The sequence below is a fragment of the Aotus nancymaae genome, unplaced genomic scaffold (genome assembly GCF_030222135.1).
Source record: "Aotus nancymaae isolate 86718 unplaced genomic scaffold, 86718_ANA_hifiasm-v0.15.2.pri h1tg000002l, whole genome shotgun sequence".
Lineage (NCBI taxonomy): Eukaryota > Metazoa > Chordata > Mammalia > Primates > Aotidae > Aotus > Aotus nancymaae.
The window spans coordinates 21,179,922-21,204,878 of NW_026988413.1; the positions used below are offsets into that span (position 1 = coordinate 21,179,922).

The 24,957-nt window shown below is 39.4% G+C and overlaps 1 long non-coding RNA gene across 1 annotated transcript in view; it reads right to left on the minus strand.

Annotated features, from left to right (window-relative positions):
- Positions 1-24,957, minus strand: part of LOC105726316 (uncharacterized) — a 279,709-nt gene that overhangs the window by 182,906 nt on the left and 71,846 nt on the right. Inside the window, exon 3 of the long non-coding RNA XR_010341432.1 lies at positions 3,491-3,596. This is a non-coding gene — a long non-coding RNA (uncharacterized LOC105726316). The remainder of the gene's footprint in view (positions 1-3,490; positions 3,597-24,957) is intronic.

A 24,957-nucleotide genomic window follows, 5' to 3' on the forward strand; every position in this document is an offset into this window, starting at 1 on the left:
AGTATCATTCTAATCTACTGCATCTACCCCTAACAAAATATGCTTCCTCATCCTGGGGCAAATCATTAACACAAGTTCAAAATATGAGAAGAGTTTAAAAAAAATTAAATACTAGTGTTTCAATATGGAAAAAAGGAACAAAATTATGCTGAGCCACAGCAACCTTCTCCTTTTCTACATCATTTTCTTCCCTGTGAAAGATGTTGGTTAGATGAGTAGAATATAATCTCCCCTTGCAGCAACCATGTAAGCCATCCCCAACATTCTGTGAATACAATGTCTGTCAGTGAACAACTAATCTTACATCACAGAACATAGTGAACATCATGTCTAACAATGAGCAACTAATATATTCTAACAGCCCTCAATGAAGAGTAAATCTATGTAGAATTGTCAAATTACATTAATACTTGTAGAATTTTCCTGAAGATAAAAAAATTAGATGTTCCTGGACTCAGTTTTAGAGCGACATAGTTAACTGAGTCCTGCATTGATCAGAATGGTAGGTAATTCTTCAAAATGCTAAGATAATTTTAACTCCAAACTCTGAGCTACTGAAGTGACTTGTTTCTTTCTTTCTTTTTTTTTTTTTTGAGACAGAATCTCGCTCTCTCGCCTGGCTGGAGTGCAGTGGCGTGATCTCCACTCACTGCAACCTCCGACTCCCTGGTTCAAGTGATTCTCCTGCCTCAGCTTCCCAAGTAGCTGAGATTACAGGCACGTGCCACCACACCCAGCTAATTTTTGTATGTTTAGTAGAGACGGGTTTCACCATGTTGGCCAGGATGGTCCCGGTCTCCTGACCTCATGATCCACCAGCTTCGGCCTCCCAAAGTGCTGGATTACAGGCATGAGCAACCACGCCCGGCCCTGAAGTGGCTTATTTCTATATAAAATAAATTTCTGCCATAACCTTGTCAACATAGTATTTATATTCCTCATCAAGTTGAAGTAGGAGAGGTATATCTTTCTTCTGGAGCACAGAGAAATAAAGAATGCTTACCTCTGGTTTTTTACAAAATGTTAAGATTATAAAATATGCATTTGGGATATCATGAGAGTCTTAGAAAAATGAATAGCATAATGTGTGGGGGAAAATAATCATCTATTTTTCATGCTATAAAGATTTCATTTATTTTTCATGATATAAAGATACTCTGTTCTAAGCTCACTTCCAAACTTTTTGCCTTTTTGACATTTCATGAGAAATCTATATGCAAATTTTTATTCAGGAGGCAGCTTTTGCAGTTAAATACAACCAAGATTTATTGTTTCTCCTTCCTCTGTGAAAATGTCTTCATTAGAGCCCCATTTGATTTTCTAAAAGACTAAAGAAAGCAAACATTTGTGAACATTTTTTGACTTTTAATGTAGTGTAAGCAATCACTTCAGTGTACCTCAGACACCCTCTCCTCTGCAACTGCCAGTGACACCCTCACCCATTACCATCACTCCAGCAAGAACTAACAGCAAGCTAATGTAAACCGTGAAAATGAGTCTCAGAGAGGTGCTGATAAAAAAAGTGTGGGCCTGTACTCCCCGCTACTCAAGAGGAGGAGGCAGGAAGATCACAGGAGACCAAGAGATTGAGGCTACAGTGTCCCATGATCACGTCTGTGAATAGCCACTGCACTCCAGCCTGGGCTACACAGCAAGAGTCCATCTTTAACAAAACGCTTAAAAAGTAAAAAAAAGAAAGAAAGAAAGAAAGGATCAGAGGAAAGGAGCATCAAGAGTTGAAGTCACACGGAAAAATCAAAACAATGACTATGTCACTCTAGAAGCTTCAGCTCCCAGAGCAGTGCCTGGCATCTATACATTTATTGAGTTCAACTCAATAAATGTTTATTGAATGGTGAGACTCTTTGAACAATTTCTCACTACAGCCATGAGCAACCTGCGGTCACAGAGACAGTGTGTCCAGAGGTAATAATATCCACTGGAAAGGGGATGGCAAGGTGAGTGGTTGTGTTCTGGTCACAGCTCTGTCACAACTAGATGTATAATTTTAGGGAAGTTATCTCAATGTTCTGGATGTATGATTTCTCAGCTGAAAAATGAAAGGTTTAGACTATAGCGGTAAGATTTCTTCATATGTAAATGCTACAATTTCTACAACAAGAATTAATATAATAACAACAGTTATTATAGTACTGTGTCCTGCCCAGAGTCAGTTTCTACCTTCTTCCCTCACACTGTACGTGGTTGTGATTTCCAACTTTATACGTCTACTAGCTCTGGCCCTATCTTACTTCCTCCAACCGCAGGCCCAGCCAGTGTAGAACCATCAATAACATCAGGGGCTGGCCTGCTTACGGACATATTAAAAACACTCTCCCTCAACTTTCATTCCCAAAGACCTTGTACCCATTTCTTTCTCCCTTTTATTCTTTCTTTTTTTCTTTCTTTTTTTGTTTTTTCAGTCTGGAAATGACCCTGCTGGTATATACAAAAGCCAGTTTGTTTGGCACAGTGCTAATGAATTCAAGAATACCAGGAAGGTTTAGCATCGTTCTGTTCCATGAGCAGGTACTGAACTTTAATCATGGCTTAGCCTAGCTATCTGTGGGCTATCAGTCAGGCCTCATGCAAAGTCTATCCTGGAAAAACATTCCCAAGAGCATTCCCCATTGCAGCAGTGAGTCCTAACAGACATACAATAAAAGGAAGCAGCTTTCTCTTTTCTCTTTTCTCTTTCACTTAACTCTGGCATCAAAACGGCAGGTTTCTCACAAACAGACTGAAAATAAATATATTATCTATGATTTATAAGGCCAAATTCAAGACAAGAAAACATTTATTTAAGCAAGTTCTTGAATATTCAGCCTTAAATAAAAGATAGAAAACCTCCTGAATATTTTACTACAAGGTCCCCTAAGGATCTCAAAACACACAAATACATACAAATCATGTCCAGGAATCCTTACTGAAATGTATTAACCTCTTCCATTCTGACCTGTTCCTGAGATATGTTTGAGCTAATTCATTAGTAAAATACCATTTTAAATAAAGGATGCCTTTAATGCAAACTGGAGACACAGAGCTGAAGTCCGCCCTTCTGCCTCATTTTCACTGATCAGTCAGTAACCATTATAAACACTGAATGAATTACACAGCTTCCTGAGGGAGAAAATATAGGCAAGGAAAACAAGCTTTTACTCTATGGACATGGCTTTTTAAAATAAATTTCAGAAGAAAAGGCTTGGGTTCATTAATTTTAAAGAGTCGGCTGAAAAGTTAAATTAGTGGCATAGCATAATAACTCAAGTCTAATTTATCAACACAGAATTTAAGTATGCAAATTTCAAGAGGTATGAGTTAGTAAGATTGACTTTCTCCTAAATAGTAATCAACTAGTTCTTCCAGATCTGAAATTGACTAAAGTCAACTTGTTCAAGAAAATATCATTGTAGATAATCAAATAACAATTATTTTAGCAGCTTCGAGTCTCTTGGGTTCTATATTCTGCCTAATCAGAAAACTGACCTACCTCTTTTCTCTACAAAAGGTTGAGGCTGAACCCTTATATGATGCAGTGTCTCCTCAAGCAGATAAGGATTCAAATCAACCATCCAAATATCCTGGGACTTTGTTTCCTGGAGAAAAACAAAAGTAAGATTTTTGAAATGAATTAGCTTTGATTTTATAAAATGATTTCCTTCAGATCCTAATTATATTTTAAGAGGAATCATGTTTGAGAGAATTACATAAATTTCATCTCGTTAGACAATGTAGGGTATTTTACATCAAGCAACAGTATATATATTAAATCTTGCATAATAAATCAAAATAATGATGATAAAATTTAAATCAACTTATAGACTAAACCTCTGGGAGAGAAGTCCCTAAAGTAAGAACATCCAACTAATATTTAGAATCTATATATTTTACAGAGCATATGCCAGCAGAGACATCCATTATTTTCCTATATCTAGTCATAGCTTACAATTGAGTTTCTTGCAATAGAGTGAAAAGAGAAGGTCATAGCATCTTAAACACAGTATTGACCCAAATCTAAAATGACCTAAAATTGATGGCAAATGGAAATACAAATTAATTTCATCAGATAGCTATATTCTTTCCTAAAAACCATCTGAAATATGGCAATAGAAGTGGAATTTTATGTGGGATGATGCTATGTGCTGAAAGAGAGGTCAGGTCAGGATTGGGGAGGAAAAAGAAAGGATGCAGTCGGCCAGAAAGCATCCTGGGAATGATAGGTGCTGAGAACCAGGAGGAAAGTGGATACTAAATATCAGCTCTCCTCAATTCTCCTTTGAGGATTTTGAATCCTCAAAGTTATAAAACTAGTGATACTTCATTTTATTTCCCTTTGTTTGGGATGTACTATCACTGGTCCAATTTTTCCTCATACAGCAGGGAATGAAGGACACAGCTGGGATAGGATATCTATTACTTATATCTCCTTTTCAACCCTGGTATGATGGGTCATCATACAGCTTCTTTAGGTGATTAGACCTTGAACTTAACAAAACTAGCCACAAACAGGCATCTTTTTCCCTTGATCTTATCATTTTCAGAAACTACTAGAAATGGCCAACACAAGCACAAATGTTTCTCTCAGCACAAAGACATGTTAGTAGATTTTAGATTTTTTTCAATCACTAGAGAAGGTGTGCCTACCAACAATTTGCATCAAACAACATTCACAATAGGTATGCCCTTGGAGAAACTCTTGTCAGGAATGATCCTCACTGTTGACCCTCAACTCTTCCTTCCAAACACCCAGAATCCTGTGTGGATTCTCAATTCAATGCTCTTATTGACCCAGGACTAGTTTCTTCTGGAAGAATACGCTTGGCTCAGTTTGGGTTGGGTCACAGTCTACCCCTAGATATATTGGAAGCAGCCCTAGATGGTGTATATACAGGTGCCCATTTGCATTTCTCAGAAAAGGAGTTGTTATAAGCTAGGGATGATCAGATGATCAGACAGTAGGTATCTGCCTTAGTCCTTGAGATCTTGTGGTGCCCCTAGCTATTCTGGTGCTGCTAACATCCCCTACAGCCTCTATGATATTCCTACAGTAGTTCTACTATCCCAGCACTGCACTGCTGGCTGTGAAATGACAAGCCAGAAAACCCACACATGGCTGTAGTTTCTTTATCAACAAGAGACTGTCAATCCATTGATGAGAAAACATTTCATTAAAAATAATCCTTTATATATACAGAGCACTTGACAGCCCACAAATCACTTTCATGGGTTATATGTCAGAATCCTCACAACCACCTTAGGAGACAGAAAATTTAACTTTTATCTTCATTGTAAAAGCAAACAAACTCAGGAAAGCTATGTGACTTGTTTGCAATTGTAGAATTAATACGTAATAGACAGAACTTGAACCCAGGACTCCAGGCTCCAAGGTTGAATATGCTTTCTAAGGTGCCACAGGGCCTTTCACTTCAGCAATGAAGAAAAAACTCAATCTGGAAGCCCAGCACACACCACCTGGGATGCTTACAGACCACACATAACACAACACTGCAAATCGGTGGGGGATCAATAAGGCCAGAATCCCACCATTGGCCTACCTTCTAGACTTGGGTTTACTGAAGGATAACCTTTGACTTAGCAGACTCCTCAGCATTCAAAGTGGTATGTCAGTCACACAACAAGGCCTAAAATAGCAAATCTCTAATCCACAGCTTATTAGAATCCTTTTTCAAGTATTATTAAAATACTGATTCCCAGACCTAGACCTACTAATTCAGAGTCTCTAGATATATAGCCTGGGAATATGGACTTTTTAAAAAGCTCTAAAGGAGCTATTGATCAAACCTAAGGTTGAGATCTACTTTTCTTAAATACAATCAACTCTGCATCTCAATTATACTCCTAAAACAACTATCGATCAAAGAGAGGGGAGAGTCAAGGCTTACTGGATACGGCGGTTATAGGCTTAATGTTATTGTAACAAACAATTTTCAGTCTCCATAGCCAGAGTTCTTCCTGCTTCTAAGGACTATAATTATTCCTCCTCTTGGAAAATCATGTTAAGAGGGAGTCATTCTCCTCTACCTTCTGTTACGCTTGTGACTGAGGCAGTGCTCATTAAAAGACAAGTAAACAATTTTCCTGGCTTAGAGATTACCTGAAATAGTAACAATAAGAATTTCTGCAAATGCAAGGAGGCAGAGTTGCTTTGAAGACCCACGTGAAGCACTGCAACTTGGGTTATTCAGCTGGGGGCAGTGACTAGGGGGTGGACAGTGGACAGCTGTGTCCAGGTCCAGAAGTAGCCCTGAGGAACATACTTCTATCAGCAAATACTTTAAGCTATCTGCATATGTAACAAACCAAAGCTGGGGGAAAAAAAGAACCCCTGTAACTAGCACTAACCTTCAAGCAACCCCTATAAACATACATTAATCCGACTTTTCATCTACTTACAGATATCGTCAAAGAAAATACACTATTTTGTGTAACTGATCAAGACACTGTGTTGGCTGCTCTAAATTTTAGGTCTAAATTTAGAGTGTACTCCTAGCAAAATGTTAGAAGCCCTTAAAACACCCATTGGTTCTTTCCATTTACTAATCTCACTCTGGCTTATTTTTTCAATCTTTTCTTCAATTGTTTGACCTACTTATATTTAATTATATTTTATCTTGTTACATGCTACATATTTTTATAAGTTGCCCCACAACCTTTTGAGAAGTGAGGAAAAAACGATGAGAAAGAGGAAGAGAAAGGAGATGGGGAGAAGGTGAGAGAGAGTATTCTACAGAAGGGGTCTCTAACCTCCCAGTCATGGACCACTACCAGTTCATGGCCTGTTAGGAACTGGGCTGCCCAGCAGGTGAGCAGCAGTTAAACATTATCACCGGAGCTCTGCCTCCTGTCAGATCAGCAACGGCATTAGATTCTCATAGGATCAAGAACACCCATGCAAGGGACATAGGTTGCATGTTCCTTATAAGAATCTAATGCCTCTGAAATGATCCCCCCAACTTCATCTGTGGAAAAATTGTCTTCCATGAAACCGGTCCCTGGTGCCAAAAAGGTTGGGGACTTCTGTTCTAGAGCAGCTGCAGCCCCAAAATTGTTCAACTTTACTAAACATTTGTATTAGGTACTAATTACAGATGCTAGTCTTATAAAGATGGATATCACATTACTTCAAGTATTCACAACTCATTGCTGTGGTTTTCTAAAAACGTGCTTATCTGTTCTAAGAAATAAGATTAAATATGCTTACTTTCTTCAACTTAGAACTGTAAAATAAGTGAAGAGGGTACAATTCATTCATTTCTTTAGCAAAAGCACTCACCACACATTGTATGTTAGTCTGTCTCCCCGAAAGGCATGTGACTCTTGCTCATCACAGTATCCTGGCATAGGGTATTCATTCAAGAAATTTGTGTTGAATTAATGAATATGGCCAAAGCAAAGCCATATTTGGGGATGCAATCATACCTAAAACCGGTCCTCAGCTCTCTGACACAATCTAACAGAAGGATAAAACATATATACAAATATATACAGATGATTGTTATGTAAGGTAAGGTGTGATAAATATATGAATCGTAGAGAAAGTAAGTGTTATAGAAATCCCAAGATGAAATAGCTTTCTTTCAGGAGAGCACTCAGGGAAGGATTCATGGAAAAGGTGCGTTTCACTAGCTGGAGGCAGCAAAGCACACTCGTTAAGCAGAGAAAACCCCACAGGCGCAAAGGAGAAGTGGGAAAATGCAAATGTGTTCAGGAGACCAGTTGACTAAAGAGATGAATTGTAACTGGGATGGAAAATAATGATATTTCCAACATCCATCATTCCCTTCTTGTCGCCCAGGCTGGAGTGCAATGGCGCAATCTTGGCTTACTGCAACCTCCACCTCCTGGGTTCAAGAGATTTTACTGCCCTGGCCTCCCAAGTAGCTGGGATTACAGGTGCCCACCACCACGCCCAGCTAATTTTTGTTTTTAGTAAAGACAGGGTTTCACCATGTTGGCCAGGCTGGTCTCAAACCCCTGACCTCAGGTGATCCACCCATCTTAGCCTCCCAAAGTGCTGGGATTACAGACATGAGCCACCCTGCCCAGCTACCCTTCTTTCCCAGTAACAGAAACTCTGATTTAAGCTTGTCCTCTTGCTGCCTCACTAAGAGACAACTTCTCATCCTTTCCAGATGTGAGGTGTATCCATGGAATACTTTCTGGTCAGTGGGATGTAATCTGAAGTGTCATGTGAGACTTCCAGCAAGGCACTATAAACTGAAGGGGGCACATTCTTCTCTTCTTCCATTATGTGCCTCATACTCATTAGTACAGATTGAATTCTTGGGAGTCTTCCTGGACCATAAGAATAAAGCACTTAAGGAGAGTGAGGCCTAGAAGCAGTCTTCCTCCTTAAAGACTTCTTAGAGACACATACAGGTCCTGCTTATTTCCTATCTTGTTTTACAAGAGAAAGAAGTAATTTCTCTATTGCTCAAGAATCTATCATATTGGGTTTTCATGTTATGTGAAGCCAAACCTAATCCTAACTGATACATTTAGAAAAATATGTAAGCACAACACAGTCAGCAAGAAACAAAAAATATAACCTTCTTCCCTTAAGTTGCTCAATTTTTCCACTCATCACTTTCTTGACTTTCCTAAACCCAGATGACACAGCTCTGCTACCTTTAAGTAATGTTTACCACAAACATAGCTCCTGAGAAATCATCCTCCATAACATCATCGAAAGCAATTTTCCAGTATCTGATTCTGGTATAAATCATTAAGATTTTTGCTTTGCTATGCCACAATTATAGCTTGGCAAGGCTGCAGCATGGAATTAATCAAGATGTAGTATCAAGGTCAGCTTCAAAAGACATAATAATTTCAGCAGGAGATGATGTCAAGGACAAGGGAGGATGTGATACTGAACTTAGCCAACAAGGCAAAAAGCTGCCCATCTCTAAGCAGGTGTGAACCCTGGATTAAGAGGTAATTGTACATCCAGGTAAAATTCTTATTTTTATCTGTAAAGCCAAATCTGTAGCCTTCTGAGTAAGTGCAGAAGAGAAGATTCTATAGTCAGAGATCCATGAAATATATTTTTTTTTAAAAGAGAGAGAAACACACACAGTTGTGGACAAGTCCGTTTGGGAAAGGGTGGTGGTGATAAAGAATATGAGCCACGTGGTGACCGCAAGGAACACATAAGCAAGGAGACTGGCAGTTCCCAGCTGATTAATCATCCAGCCCCCTCCTTCCTGTGGTCTCAGAAGTCACATCAACATTTGCCAGTGACTTTCTTTGAAAGTCCCCTTTGAACATTAGCAATGACAGCAGAGCAGGGACACGTCGCCTCTTCCTCACTGCACTTCCAGTTGAACATTCCACCAACTCAGCCCAGTTGAAACCCAACATTCAACCTCATCTTCTTACTGTTTTCTTACTTCTTACCCTCGTCATTGAAAACATCCCCCCAAAAAACCATGGCATTATTACAGTTAAAAAGCATTGCTACATCTATCTTTTGATCCTAACAACCACTTAAATGAAGAAGCCGAGTCCCAAAAAGTTCCATTTAATTGACGTTCCTTACTGACTAGTTTTTTGCAAGGCGCCATTCAAGGTGCTGGAAGTGCTGGACAAGTTTGCTGATGGAAAAGAAGAAAGAGAGGAAGAAAAAAGAAAGGCATCTGTGCGAGCAAGGCAAAAGCCAGGGAGTGCAAAGTACGCTCCAAAAGGAGTGGTCTGGTTTGGACAAGTATCAGTTACCTAGAGAAGGAGATCAGGACAGAAGGGTTGGGAAGGGTTGGTGGGGTTTATAATGTGGAGGCCCGGAATGCCAAGGAGAGAAGCTGTTTTTTGACTCAATGTGAAGTCGACGAATGTATCTGTGTGGGCTAATTACATGTCTTCAGAACTAGCTTTAAGAAACTAATCTGATAGCGATGTGTAGATTGTATGCAAACGGAAAAGCCCGCGTCAAGGCAGAGGCTTTAGAAAAAAATGATGACCTGACAAATACAATTTTCTCTCTCCCTCACTCATGTTTCTGCAATTGGTTTTTAGTTTTCTTTTTGTTTTCATTTTTGTTTTTTGTTGTTGTTGTTTTACAATCAAATCTCTTCCTAAACAGAGGTTTCTCTCACTGGTGGATTTTAATCCTGCAAGGCTCTGCTTCCACATGGCTGCCTGTGTGAAGCCTGACTCTGTCTGAGAAGCCCATGTGCACGACACTTAAGGGACTCTGCTCCTCCAGCAGCTGCCCAGCATCACCACAAAACAAATATGTGTGACTGTTGACAGAAAGTAATAACCCTTCCAACAGCTGTCAAATAAATTGCCTATTAACAGATCCCACACCATAATTCATGTCAGATCATGTAGATTCAGCCCTTATGAATGACTGGGAAAATCTTATCATTAAATAAAGTTCTATACCAAATCTCTAAGCATTTTCTTGTTATTTCCAGTTCATTCCTCCTTCAGGCTCATTCCTGAATTTTCTCAGAGCTGGCAGAATCAAAGACAAGCAAAAAGTTCATACTCTCTATACACAGTTACTCTGGGAATGGGCCCCTTGGGTCCTTGGGATCTATATTTTAGAACCACAATTTAAATGCAGATTTTTAACTCCCATGTTGAGCAGCCAAGAAGGAGCTTCTGACTTGATTAAAATACTGATGCATAAATTTTATACTTAATGTTTTTCTTCTATAGCATGAACCTAGCTAAGTGGAGATGTTTTTAAATGAATTTTCAAGTCATGCATGAGGTTTCAAATAAGTTTTTTTTTTCTAGATAAGTTTTCTAACCCTTAAAAGAACAGGATTCTAGCACTTTTTAAATAGCATTCAAACAACATCTCTTACTGATGTATGCCCATAAAGTAATGAGACATGTGACCATTTATTTGGTCTTGTGTGGGTGGAGGAGGCAGGACAGCCAGGAGAAAGGAGATGAAATGTGGGATTTGCAGTGAGGCTGCCCAGCGTTCTGTAATTTGGAGTTGGGAATATATCTTATTTCATTATTTACAAAAGTCAGGCTGGTTGCTGCGATGAAATGAGCTAGCAACTAGACATCACCCGAAACACAGAAATCACACAACAGACATCAATGCCTCACTCCTGCACTGAGCGCATCTTGTTGTGCCATTTAGTTAGTTAACCTGTAAAATCACCTGTAAAAATCACTCCAACAATCTGGTCCTCCATTTCCTTGCTTGTAAAAATGAGAAAGGTTAGATTAGATGATCCCCTAGGTCCCTTCTAGTCCTGAAAAATGATGACTCTCTGATCCTACCTTAAGCATCACAACCCACTAACATGGGAACAAAAACTGTAAATGGTGGGCAAACACTGACAAGTGGCTCAGCTGTAAGAAAATGCACAGATGGCAAACAGGATAAAAAGTGAAAAGCTTGAGCGAAGTGGGGAAAGCAAGAAGAATTGAGGCAATTCCATCTTTTCTTCTTCTAGCTACACATAGGCTCTCACTTCAAGGAAAAGAAAGACAACAAGATGGGAATTGGGGGGCATGAGAATGGCATGGTGCAGTGGAGGGGGGAGATAAACAGAAAAGGTCAATGAGAAACTAAAACAGAAGATGTAGTGTATATGACTTAAATACTATATAAGATGCGCCATGTAAAACAGAAGGTTTTCAAAGATTCTATACTACAGGCAACAGACCCTCTTACCAGCAACCCCAAAAGGACACCTTCTTTCATTCTTTTTCTCACTTAAAGCCCTTAAAAGTCATGAAAGCAACTTTGGGATTTGAGTATAAATAACTCTCTCAAACAAATGCCTGTCTAACTCTATTTTATCTTATTCACAATTACTATGCAATCTAGTAGACAAACAGGATGAGTGTCACCTGTGTCCCCCAGCAGCCAAGAGACAGTTGGTGAAGAGTTTTAAAAATCACAATGCCCATCATGCCACCTCTTGAGTTGCAGGTCTTCCTTCATTATGCATGCAATTTTCTTGGGAATTCAACAAGAGACAAGCCTCAACCACAGGTAGCATTCAAGCAAAAGACACATGGCATTCTCCAAGAAAGTTCATCAGAGACATTCTTGGCATTTTATTATAGATATACTCAATTAAAAAAAATATATTAGTTAAACCAAATTCAAATAGAACAATCATACCCATGCCAATTACCCAAAGTAAGCAAGATTCTTATAAAATACCTCTATATCTTAGTTAGAAATGTAATTTTTAAGGCTTTATTTTAGAAACCAAGCTCACATGGTATTTTGGTTTAAGATCTCAAGCATGTTATCAATATGCTTTTAACTTTTGCATGGTTAGGGTGAAAGTAATGAGATTGTTATTGTTATTTTTTTAAAGGAATTGACAAATGAATACCTTCAAAATTTCTGTTTTAATTTCTAATTTAATAAATATCAATAGATATAACCCACATAAATATCTTGGGGTCTTCAATCTTTAAAAGTGTGAAGGATACAAACACAAAAAAGTTTCAGAACCACTGAACTAAAATGTTATGAATCTCATACAGCCTTGTGGACAGAATTCTTCTCATCTACTCCTTCCTCAGTTTCCCTTTCAAACATACCAGGTCATTGATAGGCTGGAACCCAGATTGTATCCTCGACTGCTTGACTAAGTCCTAAGTCCTAAGATCTCCTGCTCAACTTTCCCAACCTCTCTCTTAGGTGGCTCAATTCAGTTTCTCATAATAGATGGCATGATAAAGCAACTTTATCACAAGGGCATCGCTATCCAAAAATAAGTATTTTTCCAACATGCATTTTCATTTTAATTTATTTTGTCCTGTTAGTCTTCTCTGTTCTATTTGTGAGAGCAAAATTAAAATCAGAAATAATCCAAATATTCAATATTTCATGCATTTGTGCAAGTTTTTTGGTTATGAAAATTTGCACAAGTATCTTTATGTATGAACTTTTTTAAATTTAAAAGGTCGTTACATTTTGTCAAACAATCAGAACAATCATAATTGTCTAGAAATGAATGATACTCTAAAAATGTTTTAAATTTTTTAAAGCCCATATGTGTTTTGTTTCTTTGTTAGTGTTGTTTTCCTTATTATAAGAAAAATAATTGATTAATTAAGAAAAAAATCAGAAAGCACAGAAAAACAAAAAGAACATTTATAGTAAAATTATGCCAGACTAATCTCATGTTAATTATTTGGTGGTATCTCCCTTCCATAGATTCTAAATGCACAAATATATTATTTTTATATGGACTCATTCCAGGCATGCTATTTTTATATTTTTCTTTTCCTTAAATAGGGTAGCATAGATATCAAGCTCTTCACCATGGCTTACAAGCTTCCACGTGGCCTGCCTACCTCTCCAACATAATCTCATATCCTCTGCCTTTTGAATATTAATACTTCAGCCACACCTACCCACTTTCTGTTCATCCATCTTGCCAGTTTTCCTGCCCCAAACCTTTGCACTTATTTGTTACTTTTGCAAAGTAAAACATCCCCCCAGCTCTTTGCAGACCTGGGTCCTTCTCAACCCATAGGCCTTGGCTCAAACACCACTTTCTCAGAAGTACCTTTCTTGATCACCCAATCTAAAATCATATTTCCCCCAATCTCCCACTTAAAATGCTATTATATTGCCCTCTTTCTTTCTTGTTTATTTATTTGTTTACTTGGTTGTATCTGTCTTCCCACCAATAGCACAATAAGAATGTTGGCTCCATAAAGGTAGAGGCCTTTTTCGCTGCTGGGTCTCTTGTCTCCATAGTGTCCAGCACATAGTAGGCCCTCAATAAATGATTGTAGATAAATGAATGAATGAATCTATCATTTTGTGTAATATGTGTTGCAAAACACCACTTTTAATGATTCCACTGTGTTCCATCATATAATAAATAGTTTAAAATATTCATTATAACAGGTTAGACAAGAAAGAAACTGAATAAGTAAAACTGTAAAATGTAAAAAAATGGAAAATGCAAAACCATGCATAAAAAGTTGCCAAATTCACTCCTATTGATTCATTAAAATTGCCTTACCAATTGGTTGAGTTGCCTAGACTATTTTAAATTAGGCTGCCTTCAACAAGTAGTTTCCAGTACCCCTAAAGCCACTCATTGAAGATACAGATTGAACAAAAGCATAGAATGACAAGCTACTGCTCTTATCGCTGGCCTGCACATTCCCCATTAGCAAGTCTTCATTATGGTTTCCCACACCCCACTTCACCAGGGCCACTTGCATATCTTCCCTGCTCTGCAGATTGTGTGTCTTGTAAAGTTCAACCTTGATAACCAGTCAGTCTTCCCACAGACTTGCTGTGCAGGCCTTCTGAATCCCTTATATAGCATTTTCCATCTACCATTTAATCATTCAGCAACACTTGGTTTGAGCCTCTGTGTTACCCAGGTTACCTGGCTGGGTCATGCCAACACAGAGGCTCAAACCAAGACAGGCCAGCTCCAGAATCTGGCCTCCTACCTACTACACTTCACTGCTCCTGCACCGGCATCCTCTCTTGTTGAAAGGTTGGGCTAGATCTTTAACACAGAGCTGGTTCTATGGTTTGAGTTAAAAGATTGTCTCCAAAGCAGCTGAAAAGGCCTCTTTTTTCCCCATTAATTCCTTGAGGCTAAGACTTTTCCTTCTTATCTGGCCACTAATCTAAAATATGAGTCCAAGTTGATTTTTTGTTTATTCTGTACCTCACTTGACCTGCAATTAAAGTGCCTACCAGTTCCATTTTTTCTCAGTTACGCATGACTAACCAATGCTGTCCTGAAAATGAACAGGAGCTGAAAGAGGGTTGTCTTTTGATAGAGCTTCCATCCTTCCCTTAGAAGTCACCAGGTGGGCTCTGGAAGGTCCACAGGTCTGTTTGCAATTACAGAAAGCCACAAGAGATTCTCCCTTGGAATTCTCACATACCACATTCCTGCGGCATTTAATCTTTCTGTTTTTTAACCTGCAGATTCTCCTAAACTTCTTGGGAAACACGTAATGATACTTAATTTTAATTCTATGGCTACAGTGGATTTTGCTGATTAGAAAAGGAGGCTTCTTGATGCAGTACCTTAATCCTCTTTAAAAACAGCTCCTGGAGTTCTCTGCAGCTGTAAATTATAAAAACTAAAGCAGGATTAAAAAATACACATGCACTGTGCATAATTATTTAAAAGTGCAACACATCAGCCTTACACAGTCATATAAATGCATCTTTGAGATAAATGAGACATCAGTGGTATAAGTTTTGATTATTGGTTACTCTTCTCTGGTTTAAACGTGTAGTAAGAATATAAATCACTCCAAGGGGAAAAATTAACTCATACCTGCCCTGTCTCCTCTTAGATTAGGAGACAGACATAATAAACACGATTAATCTTTCTGCTTCTGTTACAATAGGTGGCATTCCCTACCTGTCCCATGGCCCCTCTGTTACCTGCTCTAATAGACCATGTCTTTTATTTTAGATACATGCTTAAATTTATAATTTTATTTGGCACCAGACTATAAATTCTCTCAGGGCAGGTCTTATTGTTATTCTCATTACAATCATACCCCTAGCATGGGGTGATAACAATACTAGTTTGCCTGGGACTGCCCCAGTTAGGCACTAAAAGTCCTACATTCCAGGCAACCCCTCGGTTGCAAGCAAACTGGGACAATGGCTTCCCTATCCTAGCACCTAGTTCCATAAACAGCTTTTAAATGAAGATACAAGCTTAACAAGTGGTATATATCATTCCTAAAAGAAATAACGTTCATGAACAATAGAATAGTGCAGTGGCTTTTAAGAGGATGACTATGGAACTAGAGAGCCTGCGTCCAAATCCAAGCTCTGCCACTTCCCAGTTATGTGATCTTGGATTACTTAATCTCTCTGTGTCTTGGTCCCTTCCTCTGTAAAATGGGAAGTTAATAGTAACAGCCACAAAGGGATGTTTGAAAATCAAATTAGTTAATTAGTAAAGTTATTGAGAATAATACACAACATGTTTAATTAAATTATGAACACATCTAGCTGGGCACAGTGGCTCATGCCTGTAATTCTAGCACTTTGGGAAGCCAAGGCAGGCGGATCACTTGAGGTCAGGAGTTCAAGACCAAACTGGCCAACATGGTAAAACCCTGTCTCTACTAAAAATACAAAAATACAAAAAAAAAAAAAAAAAAAAATTAGCCAGGCATGGGGCAAACACCTATAATTCCAGGTATTCAGGAGGCTAAGACAGGAGAATCACTTGAACCTGGAAGGCAGAGATTGCAGTAAGCGGAGATCGTGCCACTGTACTCCAGCCTGGGGGACAAAGTGAGACTCCATCTCAAAAAAAAAAAGAAAGAAAAGAACATATCTAACATAGTACTTGGCTTCGAGTAGCTGTTAATAGATGACAGATTTTACTCTAAAATTATCATAAACAGGAACAACCCTCTGCCAAATTGTAAACTAAGTAAAATTGCTCTTCATTTTCTCTCATTTCTTTTTTCCAGGCTTGTCAAAAACCAGGTCAAGTACCTCCCTCCTGGGTGTTCATATAAGCTCTAGCTAACTCAACTCCCTTCCTCACTGTAGAACACTCTGCTTTTCCTCCCTCATAGGACACCACAGTCTTTCAACTTGTCCCTTCTTTGCTCATCAGCACGTATTTTGCATCCACCGCTGCCTTCACCCTGTTTCAGAACTGAGTTGCTGGTCGCTAATAAATTCATTTGTACTAAAATACCTCCTCCCAACCTGCCTCACCTCCCACCCCAGGGATTTAATTTTCAAAGGGAACTTCCAGAAACCTTATGTCTTTTAATCTAGGGGAACTAATCTCTAACGATTGGGATTTGATACTATGTGGGAGGGAGGAGAGAATTTAGGAACAGGGTCATTTCAATGGCGTTTCACAAATCACTATGAAGACAACTGCCTGCTATATGGAGAATTCATTTTATTGGATGCTCTCTCCACAAATTCCTACTTTGAGACATATATGTATCACTGATTAATATGCTCTGATGTTGATTACATTGAAAAGCTGCTAGCAGACAAAGACATATCTCTTACCCTTCAGTGTAAGAGAAACAAGAGGTGCAAGAAAAACAAGTTTAAAGAGATAGTTTAGAGACAATGGAAGCTAACATCCCAGCACTCATTCATTAGGGTGAATTTCTGGAGGACAAAGTCTTAAGAGAGATGACTGAAGGTGAAGCTCCAGATGAGTGAAGAACACTTCCACTTTGACCTTCACTTTTACCTGAGAAAGAAGTCTAGAACTGCTGAGCCAGAAACAAAATTGTGGTGTGACTAAATTTAATTTATAATTTATTTCATTGATAATCCTTTTCTCTTTAGCAGCCTGGACTCAGGCATTCAATGCCAGCTAAACTCACTCTGATGACCCTCTTAAGTCTGTTTTTCTACACAATACCCCACACTTCCAATTTCCCTCTTTCATCAAAACTTGCTTGTCTCATGTCTTATTCCTTCAGCACCGCATTCTAAAGCAAATCTAATGAATGAAGTTGGGCTAAGAGCTGATAGATATTGGTTAGCATGTGACCCCTCTTATTTTTATTCCTTATTGCCGTATGTGAAGGCAAATTTCAAGTGTAATAAATTCTAAGCATTTATAATAGGCATATAAAGGAAATATCTCACATCTGTAATGCCAGCACTTTGGGAGGCCAAGGTGGGAGGACCATTTGAGGTCAGGAGTTTGAGGCCAACCTGGCCAACATGGTGAAACCCCGCCTCTACTAAAAATATAAAAATTAGCCAGGCGTGGTAGTGGGCACCTATAGTCCCAGCTACTTGGGAAGCTGAGATAGGAGAATCACTTGAACCCAGCAGGTGAAGGCTGCAGTGAGCCAAGATCATGCCACTACACTCCAGTCTCGGCAACCTAGCAAGACTCTATCTTAAAAAAAAAAAAAAAGGTGTGCATATCATACCCTAAAAGCATATACTAGAGCTTTTTACTGATAAACAAGATAGAATTTAATGTTAATAGTCCTTCTTCCCATGGCAAGATTTTTATAAAATATTGTTTTATTTTATATTTGATCACTACTTAAAAGTAAGTCAACTTTAGTTTGGGATTTTAATTTCACAAAAATGAAGAAATATGTTTAATAGCTAAAGTTGACACTTGGTGACCATCCCCCACCTTCCCAGTACTATTCCTTGTGTAAGAAAATTGATGCAAACAATAATATGCCAGAGAACTCCAGAAATAAGACTCCCATCTCCTTCCTTAATAAGCCTGGACAACACTAACCCAAGAATTTGTCCATAGGCTATTGACAACAGAGCTTAACGAAGAAGGACTTTCACAGAAGCTCTAAGTTCAGGTTAGCAACAAGAACCTCAGCAATAATATTATTGGTTAACACATACCAATTAGTAACCGATAAACCTTAGTCAGAAAATGCCTCTGATATACAACTCAATGACTTGGGTTGTAATATAAGCCCCTAGTCCCTTCAGGTTTCCAGAGTTCTGGAGAACCAAGGCAAGTTATCAGTTCTGACCTGTGGAGTGAAGTCTTCATAGATAATGTCCTCTGGAGAGCTTTAAATTATTCCCATGGCAAAATATTTTTCTTCCCCAACTGTCACAGAAGCTAAGATTGTATTCATTTCTTTCAGCTGAGGCTGAATTTCTCTAAAATTCTCTGAAAGCTCCCCAGAAGTGGTAACTTATTAACCCAATACCTATCATTAATACTTTTTATTGCTAGGAAGGATGGAAGAAAAGGAAGAGCACAGTATTCAGATGTAGAGTTTCCATCACCTAAGTGACTAAATGAAGCAGCAAGTATTTTAACTGATGTATTGGAATTTTCCTAATAAAGTGGAATTACATACAAGCATTTTGGACTAAATTGTATCCTTCCAAAACTTACACATTGAAGTCCCAAACTCTAGTCTCTCAGAAGGTAACTGAATTTGGACATAAGGCCATCAAAGCATGATTAAATTAAAATTAGGCTGCTAGATGTGAGGCTTTAATTCAGTATGACTGGTGTCCTTGTAAGAAGAAATAAACCAGGGACACACGTGCAGAGGAAAGGCCATGTGAAGACGCAGATGGAAGGCAGCCATTTGCAAGCCAAGGAGAAAGCCCAAAGCTGCTGAAATCTTGATCTTGGAAGTTTAACCTCCAAAACCATGAAAAATTTAATTTCTGTTATTTAAGCCACTCAGTCTGTGATATGATGTCTTGCTATGGCAGCCAGAGATGACTAATACAAGGATCTCACCTAAATATGAGAAAGGCATTGCATCTGGCTCATTCCTAAGTATAGACACCATGTGTGTTGGATTCAGCAGAGAATTTTAGTGCCCAGTGGTAAGACTTCTTCAGTGCTCATGGTAAGGTAAGCCTTCTTCAGTGCTCATGGTAATTTCAGGGCTCATGGTAAGCCTTCTCTTTACATATTTGTTGCCAAAATGAAATGATGGAGAGATAAATATGTAAACAAGCTAATTGTATCAACTATATTTAAAGTTGCCTGACTGAAAGATACATAGTGGAAAGCAGGAAGTATATGCTCTTCTCTTGCTGGTTGTTTGCTAACCCTTGTTACTAATGGTACATGGTTGACTGCTTTCAGCCAACTCACTCAGAGCCCAAAGATGCCAACTTCTGGCACAAAAAATTTGCTGGTCTTAAACCACCAGACATTTTAGGTGGTAATCATTACTTTCTCTGCTTTTTTCTCTCTCTCTTGTGTGTGTGTGTGTGTGTGTGTGTGTGTCCCCTCCCTCTGTGTATTCCTTTCTGTCCACATCCCTCTTTCTCTGTGTCCCTGTTCTTGTAGCAGAAGAATTTTATGGCAATGAAGAAATGGTACCAACCAACCAAAACAAAAGAACCTGATCTTGGAAGGCCGCTACAGAGATCCTTATAGTGACCAATTCTTACTCCTTTCGTCTGACCACATCAGCACACATCAAGTCCAACTGCCAGCATCTGAATCTCATTGCTTGAGTGGTGTTTATGACTGCCAAAACCCAGAACCCCAAGTCTATGTGGTGCTAGATAATGAATTCCCCACATGTACACACCACCGCCCTCTAGCTACCTTCAACCAATGACTAGCAGGAGTTGGTGTGCAAATATGCCAGCCCCCTTACCCTTAGGTGATACAGTTCTGCATAGAAGGGTTAAAGGCCAGTTGCCCACATTAGTAACTTGCTAGATAAGTTCTCTTCATTATCTGCCTTTCTTCCTGATTCATTTTCCTACTCTCCTTTCATATCCCAAATAAACTACCCATACCTGAATCCTTAATTCAAAGTCTGTTTTTGGGCAAAGCCAAATTCAGCAGAACAAAACAGACCTGGTTTAGAATCCTGGGTCTACCACTTACAAGCTTAGGCGACTTAATAATTTCCCTTGGTCTCCGTTTTCCTATTTCTAAATGGAAATGGTTAATACCTACTTTGTGAGTTTGAAGGAAATAATAAATAACAAGCCCCCGAACTATGTCTGGCATATTGTATATACCTAACAAGTTCAGGTTCTCCCTCTTCAGTTTCACTCTCTGTGCAGGAGACTTCAAACCAGTGAAGAGCTATATCATTTAAATTTGCTATATGACAAACCACTCCCAACTGGGTGGCCAAAATCAACTTTATTTAGTTCACAATTCTTAGTCAGCAGTTTCGGGTGGGTTCCATTGGATGGTCTTTCTGCAGGCCTGAGCTGGGCTCACCTGTGCAAATGTGGGCAATAGCCAATCATGTGGGTTGTTATACTCTTTGGGGGTCAGCTAACTGTTGCTGGGGTGACTGGGGTGACTGAACCATGTGTCCTTATACCTAAAACGCTAACCCAGGCTTCACATGGCAGCTCAAGTTTCCAAGAGCAGCAAGAGGGCACAGTTTGTTTTGCGTCATCTTTGCTACTCTCCCTTCGACCAAAGCAAGTCCCGTGGCTTAGCTCAGACGTAAGGAAGAGAGAAAGATTCTACTTCTTGGTAGAAGGAGCTACCAAGTCACATTGCAAGGGTATGGATATAGAGAGTGTAGAAACTTGTGGCCATGTTTGTGATCTATTAGGTGGGTACAAACATAATTGTGGTTCTGACATTAAAAGTCATTGCAAAAACCATAAGTACTTTTATACCAACCTAATACTACAGAAAATATATGTTGCATATGTCTGAGGTGCTACTAATGTGGGCAACTGGCCATTAACTCCTATACACAGAGCTGTCTTACCTAAGGGTAAGAGGGCTGGCATATTTGCAGGCCAACTTCTGCTAGTCATTGACCAAAGGTAGCAAGATAACTGGGGGCCATCAAAAATTAGTGGTGAGATCCCCAAAGTCTTGGTAACTTGCTAGATAGTTGAAGGACAGGTTGGCTCTCATAGGACATAAGAAGTCTCCCTTACCACGTTTAGGAGGCAAATTTTAATGTAGTTTTTATCCGTGATCAAAGTTAGAAATTTTTGTTGGAAGATGATAAAGATAAAAGGTTTTAAAAATCTGAAAATACATTTGTTATACTAAATTGTTCAGATGTGTTATCATTTTTTAACCATATTGATAGTCATATGAGTGACTGAAATGAATGTTTATACTTCTGAATGCAGGTATTCACACAAACACATTCTTCAAGATTCTTGAAGATGCAACTATAATCAATCCAGGGAACCATTTTAAGCCAGGAAGCCTCTTCCTTTCATCAAAGACCAACTAATTGCAAGCCCAAAGGCTATTCTAAGTTGATTATGGATCACAATTACTCATCTTAATTTCAGTAATAATTACCTCTACAAAATTCCTTATAAAAACTTTTCTAATAAAGGAAGAAAAATTATAAATAACCTTGGGGGGAAATAGTGCCGCAGATTCAGTAAATTGCAAGTAGCATTTCTGGCTGGTGAACAAAATTTGGTCTGCTCCATAGAGCCCACAGAGGTTTGGGGTATTAGCCATGAGATAGAAATAATTCTTGTGCTGTTGTAATTGCATTTATTTCCTATTAAACTGCCACATACTTCTGATATTGTGTTAGACTGCATATAATTAGGATAAAAGAATTAAGGCTTGAAATCCTGCCTTCCAGGAAGTTATTATACAGGAGAGGACCTAAGAGAGTGGCAACAACCCACACCCTTCACCAGCCCATAGGCAAGAGCAATGATAAGCAGCTCAAACAAGATTCATAAACTTTCTCTAAGAAATTCAGTCAGGACTCAGAGCAACGGCTAAGGCACATTACTCCATTAGGTTAGTGCAAAAGAAATTGCAGTTTTTTCCATTACTTTTAATGGTAAAAATGGCAATTACTTTTGCACCAACCTAATGGGATAATTTGCCTAAGTATAACTCTCCAGTTGTGCATAGAAAAGCGAAAAATTCAGCTCCCTGCCTTCCACCGGGAACCCCCTCTGGGCCCCTTTGGAGAAACACTTCTATTTTTTTTTTTAATTGCATTTTAGGTTTTGGGGTACATGTGAAGAACATGCAAGATTGTTGCATAGGTACACACGTGGCAATGTGATTTGCTGCCTTCCTTCCTTTCACCTATATCTGGCATTTCTCCCCATGATCTCTCTCCCCTACTCCCCACCCCGCACTGTCCCCTCCCCTATTTCCCCCCAACAGACCCCAGTGTGTAGTGCTCCCCTCCCTGTGTCCATGTATTCTCATTGTTCAACACCCACCTCTAAGGCAGGGCTAAAGACTTAGTCACCCTTTCTGAATATGGGATCCAGGAGTGGGACATCCCTGAAGGTGAGATAAAGGTAAAAATCCAGATGTAAGGAAACTCTGGGTTCAGCTAAACCACATCCAGAGACAGATTGCACAGTGAGACAAGACAGCCCCAAAGGTAGAGTGATCATATAAAATGAATGCTGACCATGTAGAATGAACACATCCAAACCGGGATACTCCTAAGTAAACCAGGACAGTAGGGGTAAGTGAGGGCTTCCCCAGTTTGGGCGACCTTTATACGGGAGAACTAATAATTTATCTAATGACTTAAGAAACTTTTTCTGACCTTGTAAAACACATTGATCCAACCAAGCTACGATAGAGCAGAAGTCAACTCTAACATATTCCAGGGCCTCTTTAGCACTCAGCCTCCCAGCAGGACTGTAATGAGCTACACACAATACTGACAAGTGCAGCTCACGGTGTCACACGAGCACCATCCCTGCGACGTTGGGGAGAATCAGGAAAATATTTAGAAGGCTCCTCATTCCCAGCCTTTCTTCTACTCTACTCACAATGTGAGCCACTAATAGGAGAAAGAGAAGGATTTGTATTCTAACACAAAGACTCAGTGGGGCCAAACTGTGGTTTGGCAAAAGTGTTCAAATACTAAAATACCTTCTGCAAAGTCCCAAGAACTCTGACCTCCTTACAGACCTGTGGGGTCTTTCCAGTAATTTATCTTCCTATTCATGCATGACTTCTTGCATCCCCCTTTGGAATAACCTGACAGCCTTCATCCCCGTCTTCCAGGTGTCAGCTCTGAACATCACAGGCACATAAACAGCACCATTAATTATTCCATTGCCTGCCCAGAGCCCTTGAGCATTGACCTCAGGGAGTTCAGACAACAGAGAAGGCTACACCATGGTTTAAATCTCTCTCACTTTTGAGACAAGAGCAAGATTAGAATTTTAGTCTTCCTTTGATTATTATAGAATTTCTTTTCATCTAGACACTTCATGGGAGGAACAAAAAACACTGTCTCCTGTCCTAAGTGAATGCTTACACCACAGATGACAGTTGGAAGATCTTACAGAGGCTCAATAAGTATTAAAGTATTAGAGCTTTATCTCATTTGAAAGAGGACTGACTTATGCTGTCTGCATGCTGAGTTTCTTTTTTATTGCAAAGTTGCCAAATATTACTGTATAAAAACAGGTTTGCTGACATAATGCAAATTACCATAAAATTTTAACAGTGGACACTCACTTTGTCACTTCAACCACTGGGTATTCCAGTCCTGCCACTCATATTAATACCTGCCATTTGCGACAAAGCTTTCTTTAACCCTTTTTGTTCCCTCTCCCTTGTATCCTGTCACCTTAAATTCTCCCCCATCCCAGCTTTTAACCTCATGACCTCACACCACAACTACAGCGACAGCCTTCTAACTGGACTCCCAATCTTCAGTCTCACCCACCCACACAGTGCATCCCACACACTGGTCAGATTAATCTTTTTAAAACATGCCTCCTAGGGCATTCCACTGCACTGTTTAAATCATTAGAGGCCAAGGTGAGAGGATCACTTGAATGATCAGGAGTTCAAAACCAGCCTGGGCAAAATGAAGAGATCTCACGTCTATGAGTGCAGAGAGCAGTCTCTGCACTAATACCACTGCACTCCAGCCTGGGTGACAGAGTGAGATCCAGTCTCGAAAAGAAAAGAGAAAAATTAAATTGTTACAGATTCTCTTTTGACTTTGAGAGAATGTTCAGGCTCTTCAGATTAATCTGCCAAAACCTGGCATCAACCCAGTTCACCACTGTTATCTCTCACTATTCAATGAAGGCTGAGAGCCTCCACTCCCCAAAAACAGGCCATGGAGATGCCTATTCTCATACTGTGGGTTCAGCCAGCTTCCCACCAGGAATGCTCCCCAACTTCCCCAATGCTTCTCCCACTGTCTAGGTCAGAGGTCAAAGTGATGCAATTGCTGTATCTGGAGATAAGGGGGCAACAAGCCGAGAAATGCAGGTGGCCTCTAGACACTGGAAAAGGCAAGGAACCAGAATCTCCCCGAGAGTCTCCCAGAGGAACTCAACCCTGCGACACTTTGAGGTCAACCTCGGGAAACTCATCTCAGACTTCTGAGCCTCAGGGCTTCCTTTCTCCCCTCTCTTATAGCATTTATTATTTGAACTGATAATCTAACACACAGCACCCTCTATCTTAAATAATTATTACTTCGTGTATGTATTCTTCTCCCATACAAGATTTTAAACTTCTAAGTGGAAGAATCAAGTTTTATGTCTCTTTCTTTCTAAAGTCTCTTTCTCTC